This window comes from Maylandia zebra, linkage group LG18 (assembly GCF_041146795.1).
Source record: "Maylandia zebra isolate NMK-2024a linkage group LG18, Mzebra_GT3a, whole genome shotgun sequence".
NCBI lineage: Eukaryota > Metazoa > Chordata > Actinopteri > Cichliformes > Cichlidae > Maylandia > Maylandia zebra.
In genome coordinates, this window is record NC_135184.1 from 11452487 (window position 1) to 11465668 (window position 13182).

General features: G+C 39.2%; 1 long non-coding RNA gene across 2 annotated transcripts in view; it reads right to left on the reverse strand.

Annotated features, from left to right (window-relative positions):
• Nucleotides 1–6117: 6117 nt before the first annotated feature.
• The window catches only part of LOC143413570 (uncharacterized), a 61512-nt gene continuing 54447 nt past the window's right edge, over nucleotides 6118–13182 (reverse strand). For both annotated transcript variants that reach the window (XR_013094174.1, XR_013094175.1), the window contains exon 5: nucleotides 6118–7077. This is a non-coding gene — a long non-coding RNA (uncharacterized LOC143413570). The remainder of the gene's footprint in view (nucleotides 7078–13182) is intronic.

The window sequence follows — 13182 nt, forward strand, 5'->3', positions numbered from 1 at the left end:
TTCTGATGGCTGCTTTAGCATCATGTCACAAAGCTCAGATAATCTCAAACTGGTTTCTTCAATATGACAAGCTGAGTGTATACTGAAATGGCTTTTGATCTCGATTCACCTTTGAGATGTCGTAGAAAGGGATATTCACATCAAGGAGGTGCAACCTACAGCTCTTTAGCAACTGAGGGATGCTATCAATGTCACTGTGCCCAGAAAAGAATAAGAAATGTTTCCAGCACCTTGCTGAATTAAGAATTAAGAAATTTCTGAAGGCAAAAGAGGGTGCAACCAAAAGGTTCCACCTCAGTAATATAGGAGAATAACAAAACAGGAACAATACACTATGACAGAGATAACACAAGTTAATGGCATGCAGGGTGACATTATTTCGTGACATAGCGTCAGCAATGCACAGGATTATATTATTATGGACTCTCTATCTTAAGTGCCAAGAAACAAGGCATCAAGGAAACAGGGTTGCAATGAAACTGTGGGTTCATATGATAAAAAAAAAATGCAATAAAACTGATCGGACCAAAGCCAAAATACATCATTTACTGAGCCTTTTTACTGAGGCTTATTACATGATCAGATCGGACCAGTTTTGCAGGCGATACATCTGTCATAAAAACCTGTCTGGAACAAGGATGACTTCAGGGGGAGGGAGAAGATAGAGACAGAGAGAGCCTTTATTAAGCTCTTGCTGCCTCTTAAAGCTTACTATTTAGTGAGACAGTTGGCCTTGTTTCAGATTTCAAAAATAATTTATTTCTGAATTATTTTTGACGCCACATGGAAAAAATTACACTGGGAGGTTGTTGATGACATGAGAGAGAGAGAGGCTGATGAAGTAAATCTACTGTTAGTAGGTGCACTCCCATCAGATGATGAGAATCAGTGAAATTACTCCAAATCAATGCACAATAATTGTGCACATAGACATAACAAGCAACCCATGAGCCATGTGGGGAAAGAAACCCAGTATCCTCCAAATGTCATGCAACAGGCATTATTGAGAGTCACGTGCACACTGCAGAGTTTAACATGAATTTATTATACATAACAAAACCATTAGATTTTCTTACACTTTATGCATTTATAAAAATAGTCATTGTAGTGTTAAAAAAATGGTTGTTATAAATTTGAAAATTTTGAAAGACAAACCTGAAATGTTGCAGCTTCTGGGGGTGACCTGAGCCTTTAAGCCAGGTATCCATGACATTTATTACACTGAAGATATATTGTCTTTTTACCACTGCTGCCACATTCTATAATACAGCAACACTCCAGTTTAAAGCAGTACTTTCATTTATGTAAGTTCTAGTCACCAGAAGCAGCAGAAAGCAGACTGATGGTGAGCACTCAGAGGGGTGAGCAAAGATAAAATCTGGTGCAGTGTTTGATTTTACATGGTTTGAATTGTCTCTACGGGAAGTCATCCCTCACTGCTGGTGTTCAGCATGTTTTTGTCATTTCACACCAGCCTGACATTGACATTTTGTGCCTAATTTAATCTTTGTCCTGAGTTTGCATTTTGAATATCCTTCCCATAACAAATTTGATGAATGCTTGAATGACTAACATGTTTAGGCTCCATCTGTTAGTCCACAAGGGATCTGATTCATTGTATGATGGACGGACATGATGGCACAAGGGCTAAAGAAAAGCATGCTGTTGGACCCTCAGTTTGAGCTTTGCATTATATATAATTTTGGTTGCCTTTAAGGTTGTATACATTTATATTACTCTACTATATACTATATTTTTCTATATTATATTATATAATATATATATATATATATATATTTATATTATACATTATATATTTTATATATATCAAATTATATATAACAATTATATATTAATTAATTAAGCTAAATATCAAATTCCATAGCCACCTTTTTACTTTTAATGTTCAGTTTTCATATAGAGCAGTTTTCATTTATCAATTCCACTGAAACATTGAAGCCAAAGAAAGAATTATGCAGATCATCATAATCAACAGAAGATTATGAGAATTACACCTCGCACAGATGATAAGATCAAAAAGTCGGTCTGAAAAATGCTCAGAACAAATTATCCTGACCACTACCTGATGGCAAACAGTGTGAATATATGAGTCACAGTCTCTAGACATGGCATATACAGATGTAGGTTTATGTACAGATAGGTCCATAAGTATTTAGACAGTGACATAGATTATACACACACATATATACACACACACACACACAAGTATATATATACACACACACACACACATAAACAACAACACCCAGCACGCCCCTGCGGGCGGTTTATCCTTCAAGCTCGGGTCCTCTACCAGAGGCCTGGGAGCTTGAGGGTCCTGCGCAGTATCTTAGCTGTTCCCAGGACTGCGCTCTTCTGGACAGAGATCTCCGATGGATCTGCTGGAGCCACTCGCCTAGCTTGGGAGTCACCGCACCTAGTGCTCCGATTACCACTGGGACCACCGTTACCTTCACCCTCCACATCCTCTTGACCTCTTCTCTGAGCCCTTGGTATTTCTCCAGCTTCTCGTGTTCCTTCTTCCTGATATTGCTGTCATTCGGAACCGCTACATCGATCACTACGGCCGTCTTCTTCTGTTTGTCTACCACCACTATGTCCGGTTGGTTAGCCACCACCATTTTGTCCGTCTGTATCTGGAAGTCCCACAGGATCTTAGCTCGGTCATTCTCCACCACCCTTGGGGGCATCTCCCATTTTGACCTCGGGACTTCCAGGTTATACTCGGCACAGATGTTCCTGTACACTATGCCGGCCACTTGGTTATGGCGTTCCATGTATGCCTTGCCTGCTAGCATCTTGCACCCTGCTGTTATGTGCTGGATTGTCTCAGGGGCATCTTTACACAGCCTGCACCTGGGGTCTTGCCTGGTGTGATAGACATATATATATATATATATATATATATATATATATATATATATATATATATATATATATATATATTATAAAAAAAATAATATAATATAATATAAAGGTTGTTTTTAATACTTGTAAACCTTTTGTAGTCAGTGACTACCTGAAGTCTACAACCCATGGACATCATCATCAGTGCTGAACGAGAGAGCGCTTCCAATTCCTTGGGGATGATCTTATAACCAGGTTTTTCCCATATTTGGGCCCATATTGTAGTGATTTGTCAAAGTAAAAGTGTATCAAAGCATTGAATCAGTCTACCATGACTAGGTGTGTTTAAAAACGAAGCAATTTTCTATTGAGACAGAGCACTATTTTTTTCACGATGCACAAATATCCATTGTGAAACCATATCATCGAAGGACAGATTACCAAATAAGTTACACGGTCACTGACTACTACAGTGCAGTTTCACAAGGAAATACTTGAGCATCAACAAATTGCCAAGTTGACTTTGCTATTTTCTTCAAGGACATTTGCTCCATGCTTATCTCTTCGACTTTGCGGGCTTGACTGGTGCAATGGAACAAAAAAGTTGACACCTTGTTTCAACAAATGAGAAATGACAAATGCATAAATCATTCAAGCTCTGGCGCGTAGAGATTTCAGTTTGACACAAACTCGGGCTGTTTGATGCTCTGCTGATGAAAACTTCCAGGAAAGCCCACGGAAGTCTCATGTCACCATTGATATGCAAAAATGGTCAGAGCCGTTGTTCAAGCTTCAAACCACGACATAAGACCATTACATCATACCACTCTGTACATATATGTTGCTGCACTTTTACAAATGCAATCATTCATGCATCTCACTTGTGGGCATACGGTCAATATAATTTAATAATAAATATTGTGAATCAATGTTCTAAATTAAGAATAAGGGACTAATTCAATATATTCTACATTATAGCCTTGTTGATGCTATATTGCCACTGATATTGTGCTTGACCTCAATAGCAAAAGACTCTTATCTTTGTCAGAGGTTAGTATTCCTCAGTGAAACAAAGCAATATGTGAGATTTCCAGGGAGAGTTCATCTTATTGGATGAAGCTACACAATGGTAGCTTAGATTATATTGTAAACACAAACCCAAAGTGGTTCGATATTTGCTCTTTTCTGAGAAAACATAATGGCGACAAACAATATTTTACAAAATCTGAAAACACACTTTATTTACTAAGAAAAAAAGCAATTTCACCTGGTTTTATGGACTCGTAAATCAGTAGTTATCATAGTATGGCATACTGTAAATTTGCTGCTTTGCATTTCTTCAAAAATTACTGCATTTCAAAGCATTCCTCAGAAGCATTAATTTATCTTCAAGCCCATCCAATTATCTATTTAGCCAATCGTATAATTACTTGTCTGTGTGCCAAGAGTGTTTATTAGGATTCCTAACACACAAATTAAATTGCCCCATAAACAATTTAGGAGCCATTAGAGCATCCTAAGAAACGATTCACTTAATGAGGGGGTGGGATGGCTATGGTGAGATGAGGAGACAGGGGGTTGTAGCAAATAGCAGCATCAACTGACATTGGGGTAACAGACAATTAAATCTTGGCAAGCTAAACTGCTATACAACCGATATGATGGCTTGTTTGAAATCCATATAATGAGCTACATGCAGAGTCTTGTAAATTTTTTATTTTTTTATATAACAGATGGAAAACACACCCTCCCTTGCTATGTTTATGAATGAGTACCTGTATAGAAAACCAAATTACAGACGAATCTTTCACTGTATCCCACTGGTGGTGGAAGCGAGTATCATCATGTCACCAGCATCTTGTTGAAGTTGATTTCTCCTGAAGGTAAAATGGTAGGCGTGTGAGTAAAATAATTACAATATGTAACAATCTGTTTCTCCTGCTCACAATAATTAATTTAAACAATTAATGTCCGAAGGTTAAATTTGCTTTATAAAACAAAAGGGTTTTCAGACAAACCCCACTCATAAAAAACGTCCAATATAAAAGATATTAGCATACATATACATATACACAATAGCAACACAGTTAAGTTTAAGGAGAAAAAAGTCCTACAAAAATAGAAAATGTACTTATTTTTTGCAGATCAGTTGTTTCTTTGGTTGGTATACAATACTATATTTTATAATTTCACAAGTTTTACTGTTAGATGTTAAACATTTTATCTTCTTTTAACTACACCTATAGCATATAAACCACAACCTTATACCATGAAATATGTTGCCACATTACTTTTTGCAGCATTACAAGTATGTGTTTTTAAACTTCTTCCAAACAAACCTTGAAGAATCAAATTTTGTCCACAAGAGGTGCTGTCATAACTTATTCAATAGCAAGTGAGGACTTGTGTTTTGACACCTAACTTCAAAGTATCTGGATTCTTTTTCATGTCGGCATTGGAGGAAAGTCAAAAGGATGCCAAATGCAAAATCCGTCACCGAGGTCAAAGCTACTTCCCAAGATGACAGAGGGGTCGGCAGATTCATTGTCAGTGCAGAGTCACAATGCCACCTGTCCTTGAAACACTGTTCTAAGCATCAGCTTTGTCTTTTCCATCCAGCATGACCAGCTCTCCTTTCTCTTTAGCTGCTCTTTCATCTGGTATTTAATGGAGGGATTGTCGACATGAAAGACATGACCACTTTGCCTTTCATCACAATGACATCATCCCTCTGGGTGCACCTGAGAACTTATCTTGTTAAAGTGGAATTCTGTATATTAAGATAAAATCCCACATTTCATTGGGAATGGTTCGCTTACACAGAAGAATGATAACATCGGGGGGGATAAAGCTTCAACATTTAGAATGATTTGTTGACAGGATCTTTGACCCTCTTTTTATTACACTATAACCATTTTAGGAAGAAAAAATGTAGTCCCTAACATTTACGTGCAATAATGAAATGTGTGTATTGTATTAACTTTTACTTCAAATGAGTTATCTGATCAAAAAATTACTTTTTTAGTATTAAATATTGTGTATGTAAAGCTTTTTGCTATTCAAATCTCCGTGTGACTGTTGACTGAAACTCCCTATGCTTCAGTGTAGTATCATTTTGAGTAACAAGCAGGATCTCTATTAGCAAAAGCTTTATTTCCCCTTGATAAAGCTTTAAGGACCTGTATATTTTTAATGGTACTTGTAGGCAAGGAAATCAGTGAACCACACAAAAAAGTATTATTTCACATTTAATCTTACTATCTGCGTGTTTGAGAAAAAGAGAGAGTGTGTTGAACATTACAGCAATGAAATGGATATCCTCTAAATCCAATAATTACGCTGCTAAGACACGCACTTCTGAATTTAATCAAACTTATTGAACAGAACCTCTTGTACCCCTGCACTGAGTTTAACAGGAGCTCCCTCTTTTTTATTGAAGTTGTAATGTTTTGCGGTACTTGGTCCCTCTGAGACTGTAGACACATCTTCAAAAGAACACCTGCCCTTATCTGTGTGCTTGACCTATTTCCCCAGCTTCTTTCCTCTATCCCTCCCTCTGTACAGCTTGGGCTACAGAGGACAGGTAATCCCATTGACAGTAGCAGAGACTGATGTGGTGCACCTGTGATCTGGTTATCTTGTCTAATCTTAATCATGAATAAAGCTGGTAGCAAACCAGTGAGGCTTTTGTAAGAGTTCCTGGGCTGTCATAGATCATTAGACTTAAAATAAGTGAGCACTGAACTAGATATTGTCAGGGGAAAACACTGGACAGAAGAGGTGAATGAAACTGCTGATAACAGTTTGTATGTAGGTAATGTTGACGCTTTTATGGAAGAGAGTCAAGTTAAAACAGCACTGATGGTATTCATAAAGAGAAAGAAATGATAAGGCCTTTAGTTCAAGGTTTAGCAGGACAGTTTAGAAATGCTTTTGATTGTGTTTTCTAGGACAAACTGAATTAACACAAGAAACCTAGACAAAACAGTACATGCAAACCTAGCGGCTTGGAGCTGTTGCAATATGAAAACAAAGACAAGAAAGGAAAATATTAAGTTCCCTGAGCATGGTCAATAAAGTGAAACAGCTAAACATAAACAAACTTAAATATTGATGGAGGATGTTATTCTCCTGGGAGGGAAAGCAAAGGCGTCTTCTGGTGCCTCGGCGTCTGTGTGAGCAGCAGCATAACGCAGGGAGCCTCTGTAGCTGTAAGAGATGAGAAGCAATGAGTACAGTCAGTATCTTTGCTCAGCCTCCAGGTGCTTAACTCGTTTTTTACTCGTTTTATAACGTAATGTGCACTTTGTTTTTATCAAAGCTGTGAAACTCGATCCATGCAAGAGTTGTCCACTCATTCAATTAATTGATTTTGCTGTCATCAGCCACTCTCTGCTGAACACTCTCTCTATCCTGTGCAGTCTCTCGTTCTTTCCGACCTCTCTGTGGGCTCTTGATGGCAGCTGAACGTTTATAGAGAGGCCCAGCAGGTATTTAGGCTTTCAACAGCTCAGGATAATGTGCATCTAGTGCACGAAGCTAAAAATGTAGCTACTCAGGCCTACCTAATTCATTTAACACAGCCCAAGGAGGCTGTGTTCTGGATCTTCAAAATCCATCAGCTTGTGGAGGAGTTCAGACACAAGTACAGCAAACAAACTGTTCCCAAGAAGCCGAGACAAGTGTGCGGAAGAGTTTTAATCCTCTGACACAATTTACTGCTTCCCATCAGATGAGGATTCATAATCCAGATTTACTGTGAATCAGAATCAGAATCAGAATACTTTATTCATCCCGAGGGAAATTAGGGGTTACAGCAGGCAGCACGCTAATGGCGCATGCGCACTCACAAAGGAACCTTCTGACCAACTTTACACAAACATCACATTGGGCAGACATGTCAGAAGGTAGGCTGATAGGAAAAAAACAACGAAAATACACTACATGAGGTAAGAGGAGGAGAAAAAAAAAACTCCACTCAGACTGAGCTCCTAGTGGGAGAACAGTTTGATAAAAGAAAAAACACCTCAGCACAAAAGCACATGACTATCAATACACCATAGAAACACGAGACAAGCAACAGGGGCGGGTAAAGGGTAAGAGAGAGCCGGCGTAGACAGCGCATCCGGTCCTGCAGCATCTGTGCTGGTCCAGTTGACTGCTATCATCCCCGGTAGGGCACAAGCATCGAAGGCGTTGGAAAGGGAGGGGGATGAGTGAGTGCTTATCAGTGTAAGTGTGTGTGTGTGCGTGTCCATAGTTTAGCTGAGACAGTGTCCTTCGGCCTATCAGGCTAAGTAAACAGTCCTCCAGCCAATCCAGGTGTCCTTCATGGGGCGGGAAGAATAGTCATCACACAGTCGTTATCAGGGAGTTGTTTTGGTGGGCTCCAGCCTTGGGCCTGCAGCTGGGGCCGTGGTGTCCAAATGTTGAATATTGTTGATTTCTCCTTTGTGAGCAGCTCGAATTCTAGCACTCCGAGGCTGGTCTCTCGATCTCCCGTTGAAGAGCTGCGAGCCTCCCCATGATGGTATCAAACTTCTGTTCCGTGGTGTTGTCAGTCTTTTGATTCTGAGACCTCACAACTGCAGTGATCCGTTCCGCGATGTTTTCCAACTGTCGCTCAAGGGTCTCATTTTGAGCAGGCCTCTCTCTGATGTTTCCCCTCATACGCTCAATGGTGTCGTTTTGAGCCTTCACAGCAGCTGTAAGCGTCTCCAAGGTGTTGACCATATTACGTTCGTTGTGAGAGGTCGCACCTCGTCCCGTCGCTTCGAATCCAGCGGGCAGCCTTGTGGGGGTTTGAACAGCCGGTTCCGCTTTCTTATTTCTCTGATAAACCAGGGCTAAGCCAACGCCGATCAGCGTGAACCCTGTTATCATGGTTCCGAATAGGTAGATATCTTCAGCCTCCTCGATCGACAGTCCCACCAGGCACACGGTCCTCCAGTTCTGCCACCCGTCCAAGGTGCATAACACTAAAATAATGACAGAGCTGCTCATCGTTCTCAGTATGGTCAGACTCAATCTACTTAGTTTTGCCTTGTACGAGAGTTTCCCTTTTTTCAGAGCTTTTCCTAATGGTTATTTTTTATTTGCTGCATTCAGGCAGATTGCATCTTTGTTCTGGGGTTGTGCAGGAGATGCTCATCTTTCTTGCTAAGGAAACCAGGGCAACCACCTTCTGACAACTCCCTCGACTCCACTGGCTTATGGAGTCAGACAGTGAACACATGCATACACAGAGGCGCACGCCAACACATACTGTAGGTGGTGATAGACAAGTTAGAGGAGGAAGAATGCATTCACATACATACTGTATAAGGTGAGAGAGAGGTTCAAAGATGGATTGGAAGGCAAAAACAAGTGCACTGTAAAATTTGATTCTGGTTTTAATTTTTGTTATTAATAACATAGATAATCACATCATCCATAATCCTTAAAAAAAACATACCACTACATCAATGTGACAAAATCTGTACCATTTAAAAAGCTACAAATCCTTTTAAAGTACTCCTGAAAAAAATATTCTATCTAGCTTGCTGATATGGTGGGGTTTATCAAAAATTCTTAAAGCTTGTCTACCCCAATATATTTGCCCCACATTAAAGAAAAATACCATCTTCTAACTTTTTTATGCATTCACACAGTCACAAAATTTTCTCTTGCAGCGACAGAGGTATTGAGGCCTGTCTATACGGATGCGCTGTGGCATGGTTGTCTTCAGCTGGGAAGAGGACTGCAGAGGGTTTTGACAGTGTTCACTCCAGATATCCTGCTCCAAGTGGAACTGATCAGAATAGACGCCTCTCTCAGCACTGCCGGGTGAGCTCCACATCATGTCTGTCACTGCTGTCAAAAAGTGGGGCCTGCACTTGGATGCTCACTTTATAACATAGAGATGGGCTGTAACATCTTGTTAAACTCTCAAAATTGCCTATTTTCTTTCTTTCTTTTTCTCATTGCATTTTTTACCGTGTTACCTACTAATTTAAGACTAAAAAGATTATCTGAATGATCTGAATAAAAACTACTGCTTACTCACGGCCCTCAGCTAATGATGAAACCCATCTCTTTGCAGGTCTTATGACAATTAGACAGAAAGCAGATTTGTTTATTTATTTATTCGTTCATTGAATCAGCACATTGGCAAGTTTGTTGAATGTGCTACATTATACCATACAGTTATTATTTCTCGTCATATGGTAGTTAGTTCTGCTTCCTCACAGCCAGAAGGTCCTGCTTCTGAATCCTTTCTGTTTGGTATTGCAGGTATTCCAGCTTCCTCCCACAGTCCAAAGGTTAATTTTTGGGTGTAGGTGTGAATGGTTGTCTGTCTTTATGTTTTATATCAGCGACTGATCAGTGACCTGTCCAGGGTATTCCCTGCCTCGTGTCCTATGACAGCTGGGATAGGTTATATTCCCTTGTGATTCTGAATTGAATGAGTGCAGGAAAATGAAGGGATTATTATTTCTTTTAATTTCCTTGTGCGTCCAATGAGGCAAATCATTTTGAGTGTTCCATAATATCCTAATATTCTATTCTAGATAATTGTACATAATAATCACTATTTAGTATTTAGAAACAAGCACCATCTTGACAGAACCACAGTGGTGAAATCTTCTGATAAATACCCAGTTATGTCATTTACCCTCATCTTTCTCTGTGAGAACATAGTAAAAGTAAGAAAAGATTTTTGTAATTTCATTAGAAAATGAGCCTGAAAAAATGAAGTGAGTTGTGTGATGCTTTTCTCATCAGTATTTTGATAAAGGCTCTGTCGAAGTGTTTGGCTGCTGTACTGGACGGGTGGAGAGTGTCCCCATCAACACTGAGGTGAAGTGAAATCTCAAACCGACGGAGCTTTCCCTGGTGACTCGGCAACATGGCTAATGGCTTTGCTCAGGGCCTGTCCAGGCATAGCTTGTCAATACAATTCTGTTCCGCTTTTCCCACTTGCCAGTTCCCATCTGGAGCCAATTCATGAACTAAGATGGTGTGTACCTTTCCCATGAGGTCACTGCCTGTTTCTACACAACACTTAGCCCCAGTCCTGCCTTTCACATCCCATGTGCTCCTCTTTCTTCTCGCTCCACTGAGCTTCTTTTTCATTGTGACAGACCATACAGGGAAGTGCTTTACAGTAACTTAACTTCCTCTTTACTGTAAGGCCTCTAAGGCCTTTATGTCAAAGAAAGTAATGAAGATGTTGCTATAGGTCAAAGCACAACTTTGTGATCTATGTATGCAGTAAAAACATAGGTGCACGTGTATATAATATTCCTGAAAAGTTTGGGATCATTGTAATTTATTGTTCTGTTCTTCATGTATAGCCTCTTTTTGTGTCAAAATACATTTGACTAGAATAGGAAATTTATGTTTACAGTTTAAGTTCACTTGAATTATGGACTGGATTTTCATTCAACAATTCTGAAATGCTCAGTAAAATGGTAGAAACAAAATCAAAGAGAGGATGCTGGTCATCTGCAGTGAAAGAGGTTGATAACAGCAGGTACAACCTGCAAATTATTGGCCTGCTGTTGTTAGTCCACTGGCCATGCTGGCTCCCACAGTTAAAGCATGCAGCCCTACCCAAGTCTTGGGGCCATTATTTTCAAAAAGACAGTGTATTACACATTTCTAATTACTTTTCATTTTAATTTGTTACACTGGTCATACGGCTTGTTTTGCTCTCTGCAACATCACCAGGGATCCAGTGTAACTTAACTGACAGTTAATAATAGAAACCCTGAAACTGCCCAGGTATTAGCACAAATCCCTGATCTTATAAGCAGAACACATGCAAGATCTCTGCACTTTACCATCACATCCTTTTGTTGATCAGTTTCAAAGTAATGTGCATATCTTCAACCCTCAGCAGCCAAGGATTTCTGCACCTATTGAATTCAGGGAGCTGTTGCACGAGGGAGTATAAAAGGCACTTGTTGGTACCCTTCTCAAAAATTTCAGCTGGGGATAAACAAGTACTTAATTACTTTTACATACGACAGTTCCACAAGTATTTCTGAAGGGCGCCAATTCTGTATACTGCGTTCTTCTGTTACTAGGTCAGTAATTGCATTCTGACACCACTTTAGTGGAAATCACTGTCACTTTGATTGTGGCATAAGAAACAAACAAAGAAAGAGGTTAGATAAATTATATCTTTATCTAACCTCTATATTTATATAACCTCAATACATACTTTTATTTGTCCTCCAAATAGATTCCTTGTCAGTCTCCAAATAATAATTTGGTAAATTAAGTGACCAAGCTTAACAAGTATATAATAAAGTTTTCCTCTTATCATTTAGGAGCAGCTTAGCTTTTGAGCCACTAAAACATATCATCCATAAAGAAAAGAAATGTAAGCTGCCACAAGTCAAGTACTAAACAGCAGGAGGTTGTCAGACAGCCTGGCTAAGGGGGTTACGGTTTCTACTCACCCAGTCAAAGTGCATATTCATTCTTGCTGCTCTACTCTGGTTCAGCACTGAACTGTTCAACTGTGTCTCAAGGGTGAGCATCAGACAGGCATAATTCCAGGGCCATGCACTGTTGCTCACATTACTATGCTGAGCCATATTTACCTGTTTAGTTGAAGGAAGAACGAGTGAACAAGGAGAAACTGTTAGATCAACTGAAGGAGCATCAGGGACTTTGGATTTTGTATTAGAACATTTAAACAATGGTCTGTAACTTGACTGCAAAATAAATATTTAATCTTTTTCTGACCAACTCTGTAACCTTTTTGGATTTGAGAAGTTTGAACATTTAGCAGTGCTGGGTAAAAACACAGAAATACTTTTGACAGATCTTCAATATATCACAAAGAAAAAACACACGTTGAACCTAGGAGTATCTGCCTGCTTGTACAAGTAAACTAGGAAGTGGACGAAAAGTAATACAGTCAAAAAACATACAGCCCCAAAGGATGGATGGCTACATTTGTAAATTTGCCTTTGAATTTTGAGATATACTGCACAATAATTATTACACATTATTATTTTCACTCATGTAATAATGTGGAAACAGCAAGAATGACCCATATATAAGCAGTTACACAAGAATGCTTCCCAAGTCTGCTGATTGCTATTTCTTATTATGCCCCCTGATCAACGTGCCTTACAATGTGTATTTGCCCTTTTTCCTTTTCTATGCCTGAGATTTTTATACATTTTAAAACTTATAGTTTACTTTTTTATATTTTATACTAACAAGAGTAACTAGAAGGGGAGCCAGAGAGTACATTTTGAACATCGTATAAAATCTTACAACTTACTTCAGTCAGTTCTGATGTTGCCCATGCTA